Raw genomic sequence first — 20,391 nt, 5'->3', positions numbered from 1 at the left:
TGAAATGCAACAATAAAATTGAAATATATTGGCAGGTGATAAAGAAAAAAAACTGGCATTACTGAAAATTGAAGCAATCTGAAGCAAAGCTGCAAACCCTCCAGATGCAGAAGTAAAAGAAAAATAATATGATATCTTAAGAAAGATATATAGAACAGAGAAATTATTATTCCAGAAGAAGAGAACCAGAAGTAATAACAGTTGATACTTATATAAAGCCAGACAATGTTCTAAGAGCTTTATTTATTATTAACCATTTAACACATACAATAACTGTATATGGTAGGTACCACTACAATTTCCATTTTACAATAAGATTTCTGAAACTTGGGAAAACTGTAAGAATGGACCAAAGTGGCTGAGCTGGAATGGGAAATCATGCCTTCTGTATCAAAGTATCCAAGACATACTAATTCCACTAGTTATAATTTTAATAAATATGGTTTAATTTTATCAAACTTATTACATGAACTGTTGAATGCCCACTTAAAAGTATATTGTCTGTATCGTTCTTATTATTGTCTACTTTAACTGGGAAAGTGAAAGTCGCTCGGTCATGTCTGACTCTTTGCAACCCCATAGTCTATACAGCCCATGGAATTCTCCAGGCCAGAATACTGGAGTAGTCTTTCATTTCTCCAGGGAATCTTCCCAACCCAGGGGTCTAACCCAGGTCTCCCTCATTGCAGGCAGATTCTTTACCACCTGAACCATAAGGGAAGCCCAAGAATACTGGAGTGGGTGGCCTATCCCTTCTCCAGGGCATCTGCCTGACCCAGGAATTGAACTGGGGTCTCCTGCATTGCAGGTAGATTCTTTACCAACTGAGCTATGAGAGTACTTTAATTGGGAAGTGGATGTTAAAATTATATATATTTATAACTTATAATACTGTGTTTCTGCCTAAGTCTCCTTTTAGTTTTTATACTATTTTCTATGCCTTTGCCCATCCTTTAATTTTAAAGTTTTCTGAATCACGTTGCTTCCAGTATTTTGTTTTTATACTATATATAATTTTGTGGGATTTTTATTATATATGTGCTATAAAACATATATTTGATCTAGTCCTCCTATCTTCTGCAAGACACATTTTCTTCATTTCTTTTGGGGCTTTCTGGCAGCAGAATTGAACAAATACATCTTCAGCTATGTTACAAGAATCACTCAGTTATTCTCTTGACAGAGGTTTTATTTCTATTTTCCTTAGATCTGAATTATTTTAAGGCCAAGAGTTACTCTCAACCAATAATTCAGTTGTCAGCCAGCAATATGGAAAAGGCATTATTTAATAATGGAGTGAATGGACATGTTATTTGGTTTGTTAAATGTATCAGAAAGAAATCTAGAATAATTAAGCAATTAGCTATATGGTAATAGGAAAAGAAAATTACTTTGAATGCAATAGGCATAGAATCTTCTTTACTGATGTTCCATATTAATCTCAAGATAAACATACAACTCCACAAAGGTGATCTTTTGTTTTCCCATTCTAGAAAGTCTGCTACCAGAATGACACCTAGATAGTCATTCAAATGTTAAGCAGGCTTTTTGCATACATGTAGGAAGCTTTCACAGATTAATCTATTCATTTAGACACTCATTTGCTAATTAGAATGCAACTGAAATCCAGAGTTTTATTACTAATTTTGAAGGAAATTCTCACTAAGATTGCTTAATAATTAAACATACAAAGAAACAGACAGTACTAGATGACTTATTTCTTTATTGTTCTATGGGAAATTGTTATGAATTTGTAATGGTAGAAATGTCTTTAAAAATAAAACCAAAGAATTCATCTATTTTTTAAATTAAAAAAAAATATCTTAGAGATCAGTGAATTTAAATCATTACTCTGTCTTTGCCTACATTTTACAATATCCAGTGTAAGAAAACAAAACTCGAGTTTTGAAAAGTAGTTTCTCCTATTTCGATACTACTGGTTCAGTTCAGTGAAGTTGCTCAGTCCTGTCCGGCTCTTTGCGATCCCATGAACTTAGCCTACCAGGCTCCTCCATCCATGGAATTTTCCAGGCAAGAGTATTGGAGAGGATTGCCATTTCCTAAAAACTGTGAAAAGCTATCTGAATGACCAGAGTGATTCACTTACTTTCCAAATAACTTTTTAAAACAGAGCAATTCTCTGCATCCTGAGGGACAACGGCTGCCTCTACTGAACTGTGCAGATGCTTTAAATCCTACAAGATTATAAGGCTCTGTGGGCAGGGCTTGTGCTTATCTTGTTCACAACTGCATATTCAACTTCAAGGACAGTGAGGGGCACACGATACAAGTTTAATTTTGATGGTTCTTTGATCTGCAACAGTTGATTGCCTAACAATAACATGTGCCTCCGTGTGGTGTGTGTGTACGTGTTTCTTCAATTTTGTTTTTCATATGTTTATAATCATAGTTTTACTTAAAAGGCCAATATTACCTGAATAAACAAAAATACAGAAAATTAATTTTTGATGGCCGTAATGAATTTACAAAAATGTATTGAGCTATGTGAGGTGTTTATATATTTGGGGGATGAATCCCTTTTTGGTTGCTTCCTTTGCAAATATTTTCTCCCATTCTGAGAGCTGTCTTTTCCCTTTGTTTTTTCTTCTGCTGTGCAAAAGTTTTAAAGTTTAATTAGATCCCAATTGTTTATTTTTATTTTTATTTTTATTACTCTAGGAGGTGAATCAAAAAAATCTTGCTGCAATTTATGTCAGAGTGTTCTGCCTATGTTTTCCTCTAAGAGTTTTACAGTGTCTGCCCTTACATTTAGGTCTGTAATTCATTTTTTAGCTTATTTTGGTGTAATGGTATTAAGAACTGTCCTAATTTCATTCTTTTACATGTTGCTGTCCAGTTTTCCCAGCACCACTTATTGAAAAGATTGTCTTTTCTCCCTTGTATATTCTTGCCTCCTTTGTCATAGATTAGGTGAACATAGGTGAATGGAATAACCCAACCAAAAAAATAAGGGGAAGATTTAAATAGACATTTTTCTAGGAAGACATACAAATGGCCAAAAAGCACATGAACAGATGCTCAATATCACTAATTATTAAAGAAATGCACATCGAAACTATAATGAAGTATCACATCACACTAGTCAGAACACATCAGCACACATCATCAAAAAGTCTATAAACAATAAATGCTGAAAAGAGTATGGAGAAAAGGGAATCCTGCTACACCATTGGTGGGAATATAAAGTGGTACAGCCATTATGGAAAATATTATGGAGGTTCCTTAAAAGACTACAGAGCAAACATATGACCTAGCAATCCCACTCCAAGGTGTATATCTAGAGAAAACCATAATCCGAAAAAATGCAGGCACTCTGATATTCATTGCAGCACTATTTACAACAGTCAAAATATAGAAGCAGTCTAAACGTTCATCAACAAAGGAATGGATAGAGAAGATGTGGTACATATATACAAAGGGCTATTACTCAGCTATAAAAGGAATGAAATTTTGCCATTTGCTGAGACATGGATGGATCTAAAGACTGTCATACAGAGTGACATATATATAATATTGCTTATATGTGCAATCTAGAAAAGTTATACAGATGAACTTATTGGCAAAGCAGAAATAGAGTCATAAATGGAGAGAAGAAACCTACAGTTACTAAGGGGAGAAAAGGGAGTGGAACAAATTGGGAGATTAGAACTGGCATATGTACACCACTATGTCTAAAATAAATAACTCATGAGAATCTACAGGGTGGCAAAGGGAACTCTGCTCAGCGACCTGGGGTGACCTAAATGGGAAGGAAACCTAAAAGAGTGGAAAATATATAACTGATTCACTTTACTGTACAGCAGAAACTAACACAACATTGGAAAGCAACTATACTTCAATAAAAATTTAAGAAAAATAATTTACAAAAATATAAAATATTCAAGATGTCATGAGAGTCTCTGTGTACTAAATCTGTAAACAACCCTATGAGTCGGACAGGAAAATTATCCTGGTTTCATAGCAGAGGGAACAAATGATCAAATTGTTCCATACTTGACCTTAATTATAGAGTTAGTGAATGGAAAAGTAAGGGTTTGAAGCCAGTTCTCTTGACCCCATCCTAGCAGAATTTAACAACACAAAATGCAGTTCTGTTTCTTTGATTATTGGAAGTAAATTGAGAGAGTTATTCCCCCAAAGATATATATAATAAACATGAATAATTCCAGTTTTCCTGATGCAAAACAACCTTAATTATTTAAACAACAACAAAATAAAATCATTGTTTTGATCACAGATTTTTAGATAAAAAAGAAATAGCATGACCTACAATGACCTCTATTTTAAAACACACCACTTTTTCAGAAATATTGAAAGCATGGGGAAAATGTATGGAGGTAGTTTTTAACTCTAAAAGTTGTATCTTCTGCTAGCACTGTTTGCTACCCTAGCGGATCAAAGATTTCCAGATTCTTTAAGTTCCAATATAAATTTAAAGCAATGCCTTTTGGAAATTTTATTAACACATGACCATAGCAATGTCTTCAGTCCTCTAAAGGAAACTGTATCATGGCTTCTTTTGCAATGTCCCACCTATTGTTATTTAATCTTACATTACTTTATTATATCAATTTCATATCATATTCAATTACTAAGTCTCAGTTTTGTCATCTATGAAACAAATTTAGAAAAATATTTCTCACTGGACAGGGGTGTTAAGAAGACACTCATAAAGTATTTACTGTCTGCCCAATACAAATACATTATCAATAAATATAGTTGCATATATATATAGTTATATATGTATGCATATAATGTGGTATTAACAATTATCAACTTTCTTAACAATTCTATAATGGCGCTACTATCCTGATTTTGAAAAGCAAAAATACTTAAGCCCAGATGATTAGGAAGGAAACTTGCTGAAAGCCATAGGGGCATGAAAATGCAAATGCCGAATTTAGAGGAATTGACAATGAAGTTGACAAGCAAATGTTTGGAAAGCATGAGGAGGAGGCAGGACTAAGCTACTTGGGTTGTGAGGCACACAAAATCAGAAAAGAGTCAGTCATAGGACGAGGCAGGGAAGGAGCTGGGGAAAGAAAGAAACCTCAGACTTTTGTCACCAAAGACCTTGCCCAATCACCAACAAGCTCCTTCACCATAAATTATCTTGAAGGAATAATAATGATTATTAATAGCTAATATTTATTTAGCATTACTATGTATCAGGCCCTATCCTAGGCACTCTCCCTGTGTTTATCCACTGATTCTTCAGTCCCCTTTACAGATGAGGAAACCGAGGCTCAACTAGTCGGTGACAAGGTCTGATTCTAACCTTGGAAGATCTTACCAAAGAAATCTACACTCAAGTAAGAATTTGCTCCTATTTGTCCTAGGGCACCAATGATTAGCAAAAAAAAAAATGGGGTGATAAATATGATTCAATGGGACACTTTGAGAAGCTCAACAATAAGGGATTATTAATACCTCATTTTAAAAAAATCATCATTATAACTGCTTAGATAGAAACAAGGCACTCTTCACCTTGCCCTCGTCTGCGTATAGGATGTCCTCCTGGAAACTTACAGTTCAAAGTTCTTGTTTGAGTCCATGACCCTGTGTAGTCCCTTCCAAAGCCAAATCTTAAAAAGGAAAAAAAAAAAAAAAAACGAGAAAAGGGTTAAGTAGAGAACAGTATGTTTTGGGATGTTTGACTTCCCCTATATCCTGATATGGGCTTCCCAGGTAGTGCTAGTGGTAAAGAAGCTGCTTGCCAATGCAGGAGACATAAGAGATGTGGGTTTCATCCTGGGTTGGGAAGAACCCCTGGAGGAGGGCACGGCAACCTACTCCAGTATTCTTGCCTGGAGAATCCTATAGACAGAGGAGCCTGGCAGGTTATGGTCCTTAGGCACACAAAGAGTCGGACATGACTGAAGTGACTTAGCACACATGCGTGTACCCTGATATAGAATTTAGTTTCTTTTGTATCCATTCAGTCTCTGAATGGAGAAGGCAATGGCACCCCACTCCAGTACGCTTGCCTGGAAAATCCCATGGATGGAGGAGCCTGGTGGGCTGCAGTCCATGGGGTCGCTAAGAGTCGGATACGACTGAGCGACTTGACTTTCACTTTTCACTTTCATGCATTGGAGAAGGAAATGGCAACCCACTCCAGTGTTCTTGCCTGGAGTATCCCAGGGATGGGGAGCCTGGTGGGCTGCCATCTATGGGGTCACACAGAGTCAGACACGACTGAGGCGACTTAGCAGTCTCTGAATCCCACACTCAGATGTAAGCTTTCTGATGACAGAATCTGTTTTATTCTGCTTTATCCCATGTGCCTAGAATAGTATGTAGTTCACAGTAGGCATTTATTAAACAATTGCTAAATGAATGAACTAGTGTCAGACTTCCAGGAATCTGAGCTTTAAAGCTACCATTCACTATTCACTCATTGTGTAAACTTGGATTATTTATTTGTTATCTCAGAGCCTTGCTAAATTAGAGTGATAAAGCTTTTACTCATAGCAGTGTTGTGATTAAAAGAATGGAGTGTCGAGCACCTAATTCTGTCCATTGCAGGACTCTGGACTTCTTAGCTGTTGCTTATCCTGCAAATGTCTACTTCTGACCCTTAGTATACATTATGAATGCAGAGAATTAGCATGAAATTCACAGCCAATTCTGAGGAAATGGCTTGTCACTTAGAATGTGTCTCCTCTAGAGAGTTTATACCCTTAATGGTTTGGTTAAATTCTTAGATCACCTTAGCCAAGCATTATCTCAATCACTAATTTTCATGCCTGATATATTTTTTTTCAAATTATCTGAAGAACCACACACTTTCTGGGGAAAGCTTTCTAATCTCATCCAGAGGGAATTAAGCTAGTCACAAGCAAATCTTCCCTCATCAATAACCAATTTAAACCATTATCCCAATTAAATATCATTCTGAAAGCAATCTTAATCAATCTAGACTTGATGGGCTTCCTGAAAGAATTGCCTAATTAAACTCTCTATAGAATAAAATGATTCTGCCTAGTCAACCCAATAGTGACAGGAAACTAAGAAACAGAGGAGAATATTTGGAAGTGAATCTTAGAGCATCCAACAGAATTCAAAGGCAATAGAGCTAATGTCTCCCTCACGGGGTATTGCAGGGACAGAAAGATAATTCACATGAAGTGGTTTTGAGATATGCTCTGAAAGGAGAATTATAATCATTATTTTTGGAATGTGGCCTTCATGTCATCTGACTCTTATTTCTGCACTTTCTTTTTAATTTTAGCATTCTTCCTTTGTGTAAACCCAGAATCTTGTTATCTCTTCCACCCTTAGGACTGTGGCACAAGTTGTCCTCTCCACAAAGTTACCTTCTGAAGAGGTAAGTAGAGGCTAAAATCCAATCCAAGTATATCTCCTCTCCACACTGCTTGTCTATAGAACTCTGCCCTTTCAAAGAGCTAAGTCCTTTCTTAATCTGCATAGAAAGTGTTCTAACAGTATTTCATCCTTGCTGTGTTACTTTCCTAGGGCTGTCATAACAAATTAACACAAACTTAGAGGCTTAAAGCACATAATTGTGTTTTCTAACCGTTCTAGAGGTTAGAAGTCTGAAATCAAGGTGTCCACAGAGTGACGCATCCTCTGTAGGCTCTGGACTAGAATCCATCCCTCACCTCTTCCAGCTTCCGGCGGCTCTTGGCATCCCCCGATTGTGGCTGCATCCCCACCCAGCATCACATTCTCTTCTGTGCTCTCTCCTTTTGTCTCTCTCTCTTATAAGAATACTTCTGATAGTATTCAGGGTCCAACTGCATCACTGAAGGTCATTTCTACATCTTAAAATCCTTTATTGTATCTGTAAAAATCTTTTCCTCAAATAAGATTTACAAGCTTCAAGAACTAATACTTGAAATGTTTAGATGGTCATTATCCAGCCTACTGTCTATCTCCTAAAATGCTTTCAGATAATAGCCTAGTATCAATGGATGGGGGAAGCATGATTTATTGAGCATAGTTGTTTTTTTTTTTTTCCAAACTGAGGAGAGTTCAAGCACATTGAGGTCTCATCACTATTTAGAATGAATAATTCAAACTCCAGTCATCCTATTGTAACATGGGGAGAATGTATATAGCAAGGCTATTCAATGGAATGTTCTGAGATGATGGAAATTGGGCAGATGCTCCTAAATTCAGGACTTCAGACTCTTTCTGCCAACTTTTTTATGCCGCATTTCTTTGAGTATCTGGGCAGGAAACAATGCTGAGACTCACACTGAGTTCCTCACACCTTCTTATGGGGTACAACAGCCCTCTGTGCTGCTAATGTCTGCAATATAAGCTCTGGTAGCCCATCTCTAAGAACACTCACATCCTTATCCCATGGTCCTGATAAGATATGCTTTGGGGTCTTTTTATTTTTCAATTGATAATTATGAAAGTATAATTCTGGATAGATTCATGTGACAGGGAACCCATTAGAACTAATAAAGCAGGCTTTCATTATGAAACCTTGAGCTATTTTGAAAAGAAGGTGGAAAAAAATGCACAAGTGCCTCAGCTGGTAAAAATTATTCTTCTCAGTAAATGAATCTAACTTTAGTAGGAAAATGAGTAGAGCACTGTATTTGGGGAGAATATCTGCTTTATTGATTCCTTATTAAAAGCACAGTTCTGTGACATTAAAAGTGAAGTATGCTTATTGAATATAATTCTGAAAAATAAAAATAAAAAACTGTAAGAAAGACCAAGAAGCATAGAGATAGTTTCTAAATAGATCAACTCTCTCCAACCCAAATCTCACTAACCTGGTCCAAATCACTGTTATCTCTCACCCAGATTATTACAATCATATTCTACCTGGGCCCACAGCCTGCAATTATCTTTCTATCTGCAGCCAGGTAAAGATTTATACATTGATAAAGTTTTTTTCCTCAGTGACGGCATCATCTCATATAAAGCCAAGTTCCTTCACAATTCATTTCTTGTATATAACCCAGGAGGGTTATGGTCATTAAGGAATGTTAACAGCATTCCCATTATGGCCCCATAATCTCTGGCTGAAGTTGTAGAGACACTTTTAAGTTTGGTCAGAATGCTATGACTCTCACCAGGGCACCTCTCAACATGGTCGCTTCCATCTCCCAAAGCACTTCACCTACCTGCTCTCTTCATTCCTCTTTCTTGCCCTTTTCCCTTCCTATTCATTTATCTTGCCATAGCTTTCAAGTCGTGTTTTCTTGGAAGTCTCCACTGATTCTACAATTCTAGATTAGGTGACCGTTCTCTGGGCATCCACAGTATCTCCACATTTGGTCTGTATGGTCTTTATACTTGACTATACTTGTTGCCCATCTGGGTATGTCATCTGCCTGCTAGACAGCATACTTCTTTTTTTTTTTGTACGTTCATTTATTTATTTTAATTGGAGGCTAATTACAATATTGTACAGGTTTTTGCCACATAGTCACATGAATCAGCCAGGGGTGTACATGTGTCCCCCATCCTGAACCCTACTCCTGACAGCATACTCTTTAAGAGCAAAAATCATATCTCTTCTGCTACAGTATTTCCAAAGTTTATCACAATGTTTGACACATTGGAGGCACTCAACTTATACACTGAATGTATACTGAATTTTAGAGAAATGATTAAGAGCAAGGATCCTAGATCCACGTACCATTTCCTACAACTAACTTTTAACCATAAGCAAGCTAATTTATCTCTCTGAATCTCAATTGTCTCATAAAAAAAAGGAGAAAAAAAAATAAAAACAGTATATGGCTGATGCAAATTAGATTACCTCCCAAAACTCATGCCCTTGTATGATTTCCTCCTGAGTGCCTGCAGAATCTGTGACTTGTCTCTAACAGATAGAATATGTCAAAATGATGGTATGTCACTCCATTGATTAGGCAACTCTGTATGGCAAACAAGACAGGCCCTCCCTCTCATGACTCTATTACATTGTATGACTCTGTCTTAGCAGACTGCATTAAGAGACATTCCCTGCTGACACTGAGGCCACAAATGAACTTGAATGAGGCCTTGAATGTCCTATGGAGAAGATCGCATGGCAGGGAAGTTAAGGCAGCTTCTAAAAACCCAAGAATGTTTTCCCAGTGATGGTCAGAAGTCTGGGCCTTTACTTTTAAAGCCACAGGAAATGAATTCTGCCCACAATGTATGCAAGCTCAGAAGATTCTTTCCTAGTTGAGACTCCAGATCACAGGGCAGCCCTGTTAAAGTACAACTGCAGCTTTAAGGTACCTGAAACAGAAGACACAGCTAAAGCCATGCTTGGACACCCAATCAACAGTAGCTACACCATAATAAAAAGCGGCTAACTTTACTGTAATTTTTTTTTCCACACAGCAATAGAAAACTAATATATAGTCCCTCTTTCATAGAGTAATTTGGAGGGCTAAATAAATATTCATAAGATGCTGAGAACCATGCCTGTCACCCAACATTTTTCAAATAAAGGAAAATTAAATGTTCTTATTACTCAAATACAGCTAATGCTTGCATTATGTATTTTGCCTCTCTCTCCACTATTTTCACTGTATTTTATTCCTAGATTTGTACTGTTCACAAAATATGTAGTACAAAAAGCACAATCTATTAATAATTTCCTAGTAATAATATTAAATTACGCAGACATGTCAAAATTTGAGTAACTTTTTCCTATTTTTGTATAGTTAGGATCTTTTTAATTTTTCAATATTATAAACAATGTTGATTTTGTCATGAGTTATTGAAATTACAGCATCAATTATTTTATTAAATTTTGAGCACATAATTTAAAATTTTGTTTTCTTTCATATATTTGTTTCTTGCCATATAGCTGATTAACAAGGAAGAATATTAATAGTATCTTCTTGAGTGAGTGATGGTCACTCAGTTGTGTCTGACTCTTTGCAATGCCATGGACTGTAGCCTGCCAAGCTCCTCTGTCCATGGGATTCTCCAGGCAAGAATACTGGCTGCTGCTGCTGCTGCTATGTTGCTTTAGTCATGTTCGACTCTGTGCGACCCCATAAACTGCAGCCCACCGGGCTCCCCCGTCCCTGGGATTCTCCAGGCAAGAATACTGGAGTGGGTTGCCATTTCCTTCTCCAATGCATGAAAGGAAGTGAAAGTGAAGTCACTCAGTCATGTCTGACTCTTAGCGACGCCATGGACTGCAGCCTACCAGGCTCCTCCATCCATGGGATTTTCCAGGCAAGAATACTGGAGTAGGGTGCCATTGCCTTTTCCAGTATCTTTTTATAAAACTGTTAATGAATTTATAATAATTTACTACTTAAATCTAGTTCTTCTATAATTAAGTCTTCACAGTGCACTCCATGTTGTATAACATGAAAAAAAAAGACCTCCTACTCATTTTATCCCAACTTACCTTAAGAATGAAATACCAGACTGGGGTCAACTGATCTTGTCCTTAGAAACAAACTAAATTGCTTAATTCCTCCTTAAGCCATTGACCTGGAGACAAGGCTGCATATGTATATTCTGAATGACATGTAAGGATTTCATTTATATTAACTAATATCATGTACCTTCCAGGAGTTTAAAGATGTCTAATTACTTGATGTGCTGTGAGTATTACATCCATCTTGGTATCACATCAATTACCCCATCAGCTCTCAGAGGGCGAAGATCACGTTTATTAGATCATGTCTATTATTATCATCATTTTTATCATTATTCTTATTTTGAATCTGGTCACAGCCACATGACAAGGCAGTGCTTAAGAGACTCACGGAAATACATTTCTTTTATGAAGTGAAAGAAACTTCGACAGATCTCAAAGTCCATTTGAGGAAGAAATGGACTGTATTTTGGTATAAACAAGTGTTACTATCATTTAGTAGCTCTGAGACTCATAACTAAATTGACTCTTGGACAATTAAATGTAAACTAATATGCCACATACCACATGTGAACCAAACTTTTGTGCATGTTTTTCTCTCTTTTTTGGCCTCCATTTTAAGAAAATTATGTCACAAAGGGGAACTCTACTTTTTCTTGTTTCTGAAGTGAGGAGACATATAGAACCAAGCACAGCATAGTCCAGAACCTGGAACAGCCCAGATCAGCCTAATCTAACTACAAACTATGTATGACAGATGTCTAACTACAAACAACAGAGGATGAAATGGTTTGACGGCATCACTGACTCGATGGACATGAGTTTGAGCAAGCTCTGGGAGTTGGTGATGGACAGGGAAGCCTAGTGTGCTATACAGTCCATGGGGTCGCAAAGAGTTGGACATAACTGAGTGACTGAACTGAACTGTGTACATGAATAAGGAATAAATATTCAAAACAATTGAAATATCAGGATTGTTTGATGCTACAGCAAAAGCTGGTGGATAGATAGATAAATAGATAGAAGGACATGTGAGTAGAGATAGATCTACCCATTTGTCTGTCTGTCATCTATCTATATCTACACTTCTATCGATCAATATAGACATATATAGGGATTCCAAGGTGGTGCTAGTGGTGAAGAACCCATCTGCCAATGCAAGAGATGCAAGTTTCAATCCCTGGGTCAGGAATATACCATGGATTAGGAAATGGTAATCCACTCCAGTATTCTTGCCTGGAAAATTCCATGGACAGAGAAGCCTGGCAGGCTATAGTCCATTGGATCACAAAGAGTCAGACATTTTGAGCATACATACTCACATAGATATATATAGTTATATCTGGATCTACATCTAGCTATATCTAATTATGATACTGATTCTACTTCTTAATAAATTTATGCACTTGTGGAACTATTAATATAGCAATTATTATTATAATCTTTGTCATTATCATAATAGTTAAGTGTCTAACTCCTTGCAACCCCAAGACTGTAGCCTCTGTCCATGGAATTCTCCAGGTAAAGATACTGGAGTAGGTAGCTGTTCCCTTCTAGGGAACTTCCTGACCCAGGGATTAAACCTGGGACTGTAGCATTGCAGGCAGATTCTTTATCATCTGAGCCACCAGGGAAGCCCAAAGTTATGTTAGCAACTCTAACAATAAACACCAATATTTCAGTTGCTTAACATATTCAATACTTATATTTTGTTGATATAACCCTCCAAAGTGTTCCAAGATTTTCTCCCTGTGAAAAATCAGGAATGCAGCCTCCTTTTATTTTGTATTCTGACCATTCTCTAAAAACTCAGGGATTCTATGGGTCCATCAGCTAACTTGACTTTGAATATTCTGTGCTTCAGTTTTCTCATCTGTTAAAATGTACAATTTTGGTAATAATATTAATAAATATACACAAAGTATTTGGAATAGTAGTGGCATAGATTATATAGCCCTAAATATTGGCTTTTTATCAATTTTCACACATCCTGGCCTTCCTTTAGGGTATTTCTGTACCTTTCTCTTTCACAGACAAGATTGCCAAGTCATTTAATATCTCTGTGTCAGTTTCTTCAACAAAAAAGTGCATATAATAAAAGTCTTTTGCAGAATTGTTGTGATGACTACAAATTATCCATGTAAAATACCACAGTATATGGCACATAGTAAGCACTTAATAAATAAATATTAACTCTTGATTCTTGTATTTTAGCATGATAATCCAAAGTATTTACTTCTTTCTTTTTCAGATGTCTGTTTCATCCCATGGAAGGGAGATAAAGAAAACTCAAAGGAAGCATTAAATTTAAAGCCCAGGAGAAAGATTCAATAGAAAACAGATAGAAACAAAAACAGTCTTAGGAATAAAATAAAAGCAGAAGTATACGAATTCCAGGTCTTAATCATTTGTTCTTAATGTGAAGTGCTGTTCTTAGTCACTCAATCTTGTCCAATTTTGCAGCCCCATGGATTGTAGCCCACCAGCCTCCTTTGTCCATTAGGATTCTCCAGGTAAGAATAGAATATTGGAGTGGGTTGCCATGTCTTCCTCCAGGGGATCTTCCCAATTCAGGGATTAAACCCATGTCTCCCGCATTGCAGCCAGATTCTTTACTGTCTAAGCCACCAGGGAAGCCCAAGAATACTGGAGTGGGTAGACTATCCCTTCTCCAGGGGATCTTCCTGACTCAAAATCAAACCAGAGTCTCCTGTATTGCAGGCAGATTCTTTACCAGCTGGGAAGCCCCATTTCATTCTTAATAGAACCATGCATTTTAATATGAAGCACCTTTATTTAATCAAGCATCCATCATGTAATGAATTAAGAGACAAAGTGAGGCAGGAGGCAGGAGAGTCTCTCATATGTATTATTTGGCCTTCTTCCTCCCTACTTGCTCCCCACCTTTGAAAGAGTCTTCTTTTGCTCCCCTCTCTGAGTCATTTCTTAACATTTATCCAAATGCCCAGCCATGCATTCCAGAGAGCATTGTTTTGACTGAATCTCCATGGTCACATGTGATAAATCCACCTGCATGCATCTTAACCCTCACTAGACAGAAATTGGTTCTTGGATGGTTTAAAGTGCAGAAGATGAGAAAGATGGTGGCACAAAGAGAACACAAGGCAGCCTTTCCCATCCTGTGTCTTCTCTGGCTTGTTCAAGTTGGAGGCTGGTGGCTTTGCCATGGCCTTCTTGAGAAAATTCATATTCTAAGAATTTTTGCCCAGCCAATCGCGATGTTAATAGTACCCCATGGACTGAAGAGAGTCAGAGGGAGCGTTTGCTTTGGCCAACTTTTTCTATTATAAATGTCCCATTTTTTGTTATATTTGGATCTGACCTGTTGCTGGGTTTCATATACAACTAATGTCAGAGTCTTTGTTCTTTGCATAATTCTGCTTCCTTCAAAAAAATTATGCAAAGCTGGAGTGTATCACCAAGAGGAAAGAGAAGGAACTTCTGATGAGCACAACTCTCTATATCCTTCAAAATGACTAGGCTTACTCTGTTCTCTTCTAGATCAGCAAACTAAAGTAGGCCCTTAAGAAAAATTCATCATCTTTGAAATTCCACAAACTTTCTTGCTTGTTTTGTGCATTAGAGTAGGAAGTAAAAATTTAGATTTCCTAGGGCTTAGCTTTGGAAGACAATATTATTCTCAAAAGCAGAAGTTCATGACTTCTCAAGGGTTAATGAAAGCACTTCACAAAAGGGGGAAATTGGTTTATGAATTCTGAACTGTTTCAAATACATGTGCATATGTTTATTCTTTCTATGACAGTGTCTATAACTTTTATCATCTACTCACAGTAGCGGATACCCAACAAGAAGAGAAGAGTCAATGCTTTTAAATTTAATCATATTGCAACCTCAAGAGAGAGTGCCAAATCTAAGCATTTTATGAGAAAATTTTCCTTCAAACTAGAAAATATCAATAACTAAACCTACTCTTATCTGATGCTGTTATAAAATTGAAGACTGTGTTGAGTTTTTCATTAGACATAAAAGCTTTCTTGATATTTTCTCATGAACTACCAACTATTTTGATCTCTAATCAAAATATTGTAATGTTTGCTATAAAATGTAGCTTGTGCAAAGAATTCATCTTTGATGTTGCACATTTATTCTTCTTCATTGTAAGGTATTTTTCTTTTTTGTATTCTTTGGAGCTTATTTATAATCTTGATTCTCATTTTTCTAAAATTTCTATAAAAAGAAAGAAAAAACTGAATGCATGTGATGCTGTAACTCAGCTGTTAGTTTCCTTTCTACTCTTGCTGTGTTTTTCCTCCACACACGACATGAAAATGTTAAAAGCAAAGTGAGTAAACCCAGTAGTAGACTGTCTAAATAGCTCCAAATGAGGTCAAATTATACTAATCATGAGATTAGCTTATATCCTTGCTACTGCTCGGTTGCTGGGATTTCTTACCAGTTAGAAATCAATAAGTAACAGCAACCAGGAGAATGAAATTTTAAATTGAAATGTGGGCATCATATTTCTATTACATGAGATATGACAGGAGAGACAGAGACAGTAGAGAAAGAGGCAGCGAGGGACAGAGAGAGAAAGAGAGAATGTCTGTATTTCTAGTTTGAATTTTCAGTATACAAGGGCAATTTTGTATTTTACTTACTAACTTGAATGTATAAATAACAAGTTGCAGAATTTTACAGATGGAAGGAGGCTTACTATTATCTTTTAATATTATAGATAATTATAGCACATCTGAGCGAATGTAAGGTAAATTAAATTGAAGAATCAATTCTAAGTGCTTAGTACATAATGGTAATACAGGATGAGATTGATTTCTTCACATATGCTGGGGGCTGTGCCAAGCACTCCAAGTATAACATCGCCTTCATTTTCAAAATTACTCTAGGAAGTAGGTTTTACATATATATACCACTTCAGTTCATTCTCTCAGTCGTGTCTGACTCTGCAACCCCATGGACTGCAGCACGCCAGGCTTCCCTATCCATCACCAACTTCCATAGCTTGCTCAAACTCATGTCCATTGAGTCAGTGATGTGATCCAACTACCTCATCCTCTTTTGTCCCCTTCTGCCTTCAATTTTTCCCAGCATCAGGGTCTTTTCTAAGGAGTCAGCCCTTTGCATCAAGTGGTCAAAGTATTGGAACTTCAGCTTCAGCATCAATCCTTCCAATGAATATTCAGGGCTGATTACTTTTACGATTAAGTGGTTTGATCTCCTTGCAGTCCAAGGGACTCTCAAGAGTCTTCTCTAACACCACAGTTCAAAGGTATCAATTCTTCAGTGCTCAGCTTTTTTTATGGTCCAACTCTCACATCCATACATGACCACTGGAAAAACCATAGCTTTGACTATATGGACTTTTGTTGGCAAAGCAATGTCTCTGCTTTTGAATATGCTGTCTAGATTGGTCATAGCTTTTCTTCCAAAGAGCAAGCATCTTTTAATTTCATGGCTGCCATCACCATCTGCAGTGATTTTGGAGCTCAAGAAAAGAAAGTCTCTCACTGTTTTCACTGTTTCCCCATCTATTTGCCATGAAGTGATGGGACCAGATGCCATGATCTTAGTTTTTTGAATATTGAGTTTTAAGCCATCTTTTTCACTCTCCTCTTTCACTTTCATCAAGAGGCTCTTCAGTTCCTCTTCACTTTCTGCCATAAGGGTGGTGTCATCTGGATACACTAGTTATTGATATTTCTCCCAGCAATCTTGATTCCAGCTTGTGCTTTATACAGCCCGACATTTTGCATGGTTTACTCTGCATATAAATTAAACAAATAGGATGACATCATACAGCTTTTCTCAAATTAAAACCAGTCCATTGTTCTACATCTGATTCTAACTGTTGCCTCTACAGATTTCTCAGGAGGCAGGTAAGATGGTCTGGTATTTCAATCTCTAAGAATTTTCCAGTCTGTTGGGATCCACACAGTCAAAGGATTTGGTGTAGTCAAAAAAGCAGAGTAGCTGTTTTTCTGGAGATCTCTTGCTTTTTGTATGATCCAATGGATGCTGGCGACTTGATCTCTGGTTCCTCTGCCTTTTCTAAATCTAGCTTGAACATCTGGAGGTTCTTGGTCCATGTACTGTTGAAGACTTTTTTTGGAAAATTTTGAGCATAATTTGCTAATGTGTGAGATGACTGCAACTGTGCAGTAGTTTAAACATTCTTTGGCATTGGAATGAAAAGTGACCTTTTCCAGTCCACTGTGGGTACTGCTGAGTTTTCCAAATTTTCAGGAATATTGAGTGCAGCACTTTAATAGCATCATCTTTTAGGATTTGAAATAACTCAGTTGGAATTCCATGAACTCCACTGACTTTGTTTGTGGTTACGCTTCCTAAGGCCCACTTGGCTTCGCATCACAGGTTTTCTGCTCTAGGTGAGTGATCACACCATCATGGTTATCTGGGTCATTAAGATCATTTTGTGTAGTTCTGTATATTCTTGCCATCACTTCTTAATATCTTCTGCTTCTATTAGGTCCATGTTGTTGCTATCCTTTATTGTGTCCATCTTTGCATGAAATGTTCTCTTAGGATTGCTCATTTTCTTGAAGGAATCATTAGTCTTTCCCATTCTATTGTTTTCCTCTATTTCTTTGCATTGATCACTTAGGAAGGCTTTATCTCTCCTTCCTATTCTTTTGAACACTACATTTAGATGATTATACATATATATATATATATAATATCTTGTCATTTAATATGTGTTTGTATATTTATTATTTATCCATTTAGATTCTATACACACACACACACACACATACACACACATACACACACACACACACATATATAGCCACCAGGCTTCCCTGATGGCTCAGATGGTAATGAATCTGCCTGAAATGTGGGAGACCTGGGTTTGATCCCTGAGTTGGAAAGATCCCCTAGAGTAGGGCATGGCAACCCCCTCCAGTATTCTTTCCTGGAGAATCAACATGGACAGAGGAGTCTGGTGGGCTGTAGTCCATGGGGTTACAAAGAGTCAGACACGAATGAATGACTAAGCACAGGTAAAAGTGTGTCTGTGTGTGTGTGTGTGTGTGTGTATAGTTATCATCACTTTATGAATAAAGAAATTTCAACTGGAACATATGAAATATCACTGTGAATATTTTTTAGCATTTGTCTCTTCTTTTTCCAGATAAATGTTAACAGACATGTAAATGAGAGAGTAGGAAAAGACAGAGAGGTAGGTGAGTGGATTTATCATACAGAAAGAACAAGGACAGAAAGAGAAGCAAAGGTATCTCTATGGATATTAGTTAATGTTAGATCATTCTTAGTTCTTATTGTTATCGAGAATATCACTATGACTAAGGTGAAGTTTCTGAAACCCCAATTTAGTGTCCTTTTTGTCTTATTTGTGCCAGATGTATGCTAATTTATTGTATTTTAAACTTGTTCTGTAGTTATTCATTTGCATCTAACAAGCAAAAATATCCATCCTAAGAAAACTAAAGCTGTAGATTTCCACATTTTCTCCACTGCAACTTTAAATGTAAAACCTAAGATGCTATAATTGTTGATTTCTTTTGAAAACACTTTAATTTGCCATGAAAACTGCCTCATTGTATTCATACACTTTAATAATTGCTTTTGCTTTTAAATTACAACTGTTACTATCAATTGTCCAAATACTACTAGGGATCTTTATGGAACTGCTGTTTGGAAGTATGAAGGATTTTAGGGTACATGCTCAGGCCCACCTTGTTCTTTAAAGTTGTCACCTAACTTCTGGGGTGTTTGCTCATCCAGCCGACTAGATCTCTAATTTTGATTTCTCATTAGTATTTTATTTGTTCTTAGAATTATTCATTTATCAAGAACTTGGAAATTAAAATCAAAGAAAAAATATTGCTCAAAGCAATCAAATAGCTGGTAGATCAAAGATATAGGAAAACTACCATTACAGTGAATTTACACCTGCTGCAATAAACCCCAGTTTGTGACCTTTATATCAAGAAGCACACCATATTAAAACTGCTTGGTGTCTTATTAGTTCATCTGACTAGAATTGAAGCCTTCTGAGGTCAGGAACTGTATCTGCCCACTAAGTATCCAAACTTCTGAGTTTAGAGGAGGCACTCACTAAACACTAAAAATGAACGATTGGAAGAAAAATTCAAGGTACATAATATTCTTTCAATGTGATGTGCAAAATATCCTCATGATTCTGTCGACATTTCCTACAAAGCTGCATAACAACATCCATCTGCACTATTGTGACAGGTTTCTAATTTTATTTTTATCTCTATTATTTTCCCCTTTAATTTCCCCAGACTCAACTTTTAGATGAATAATCCTAATTCACTGTTTTACAAATGCCACCATTACATAAAATCTCCAGGGTCTCACCTATATCTGCAGGATTCTATACTAGAATTTCCACCTCTGTTCCAATTGTCTCAAGTCATAGAATCGCCTGTGACAAAATTACAGCTCTAATTGATCTAAACTTTGTCTACTCAACAACATGTTTCCCTTCTCTCACTAGACTATTTATTTCCTTTATACCTTATCCTTTTATTTTCTTTATCTTTGTTTTAATATCACCTTTCTTTTGAAGTCTGTTTCAAAATCTCCTTCTTCTACAAAGATTAGAATCCTATTTGTATCTCATATTCTAAGGAATTAAAGACTCTGATAGATATAAAAAAATAATTAGTTTCATAGCAGAACCTTCATAAGCTTTCCTGTATCTGTACACAGGTTAGAAGTCAGATTGAGTCATTGAGCATTGTCTTTTACACATGCCACCTGGGTACCACTGAGAAAAATCAGCTTACTCATCTGAACTTTAGTTTCTTCATTTGTAAACTAGATATAGTAACTTTCCCACGTAGAAATATCACAGGAATGAAGTAGAAAAATACTTAAAGTGCTTAGAATGCCAGTTTTTTTTTTCAAAGCTTAGTTATCTTTAATACATATCTTGAGTACTCTAATATTTGATCATCCCAGTCCAGGAAATTAAAAGTAAAGCATAGCATTCTATTATTAGAAAATGTGAGGATTTTCTCAATATATACTGGCACATC

The sequence above is a fragment of the Oryx dammah genome, unplaced genomic scaffold (genome assembly GCF_014754425.2).
Source record: "Oryx dammah isolate SB20612 unplaced genomic scaffold, SCBI_Odam_1.1 HiC_scaffold_3, whole genome shotgun sequence".
NCBI lineage: Eukaryota > Metazoa > Chordata > Mammalia > Artiodactyla > Bovidae > Oryx > Oryx dammah.
This window is presented reverse-complemented; position numbering follows the sequence as displayed.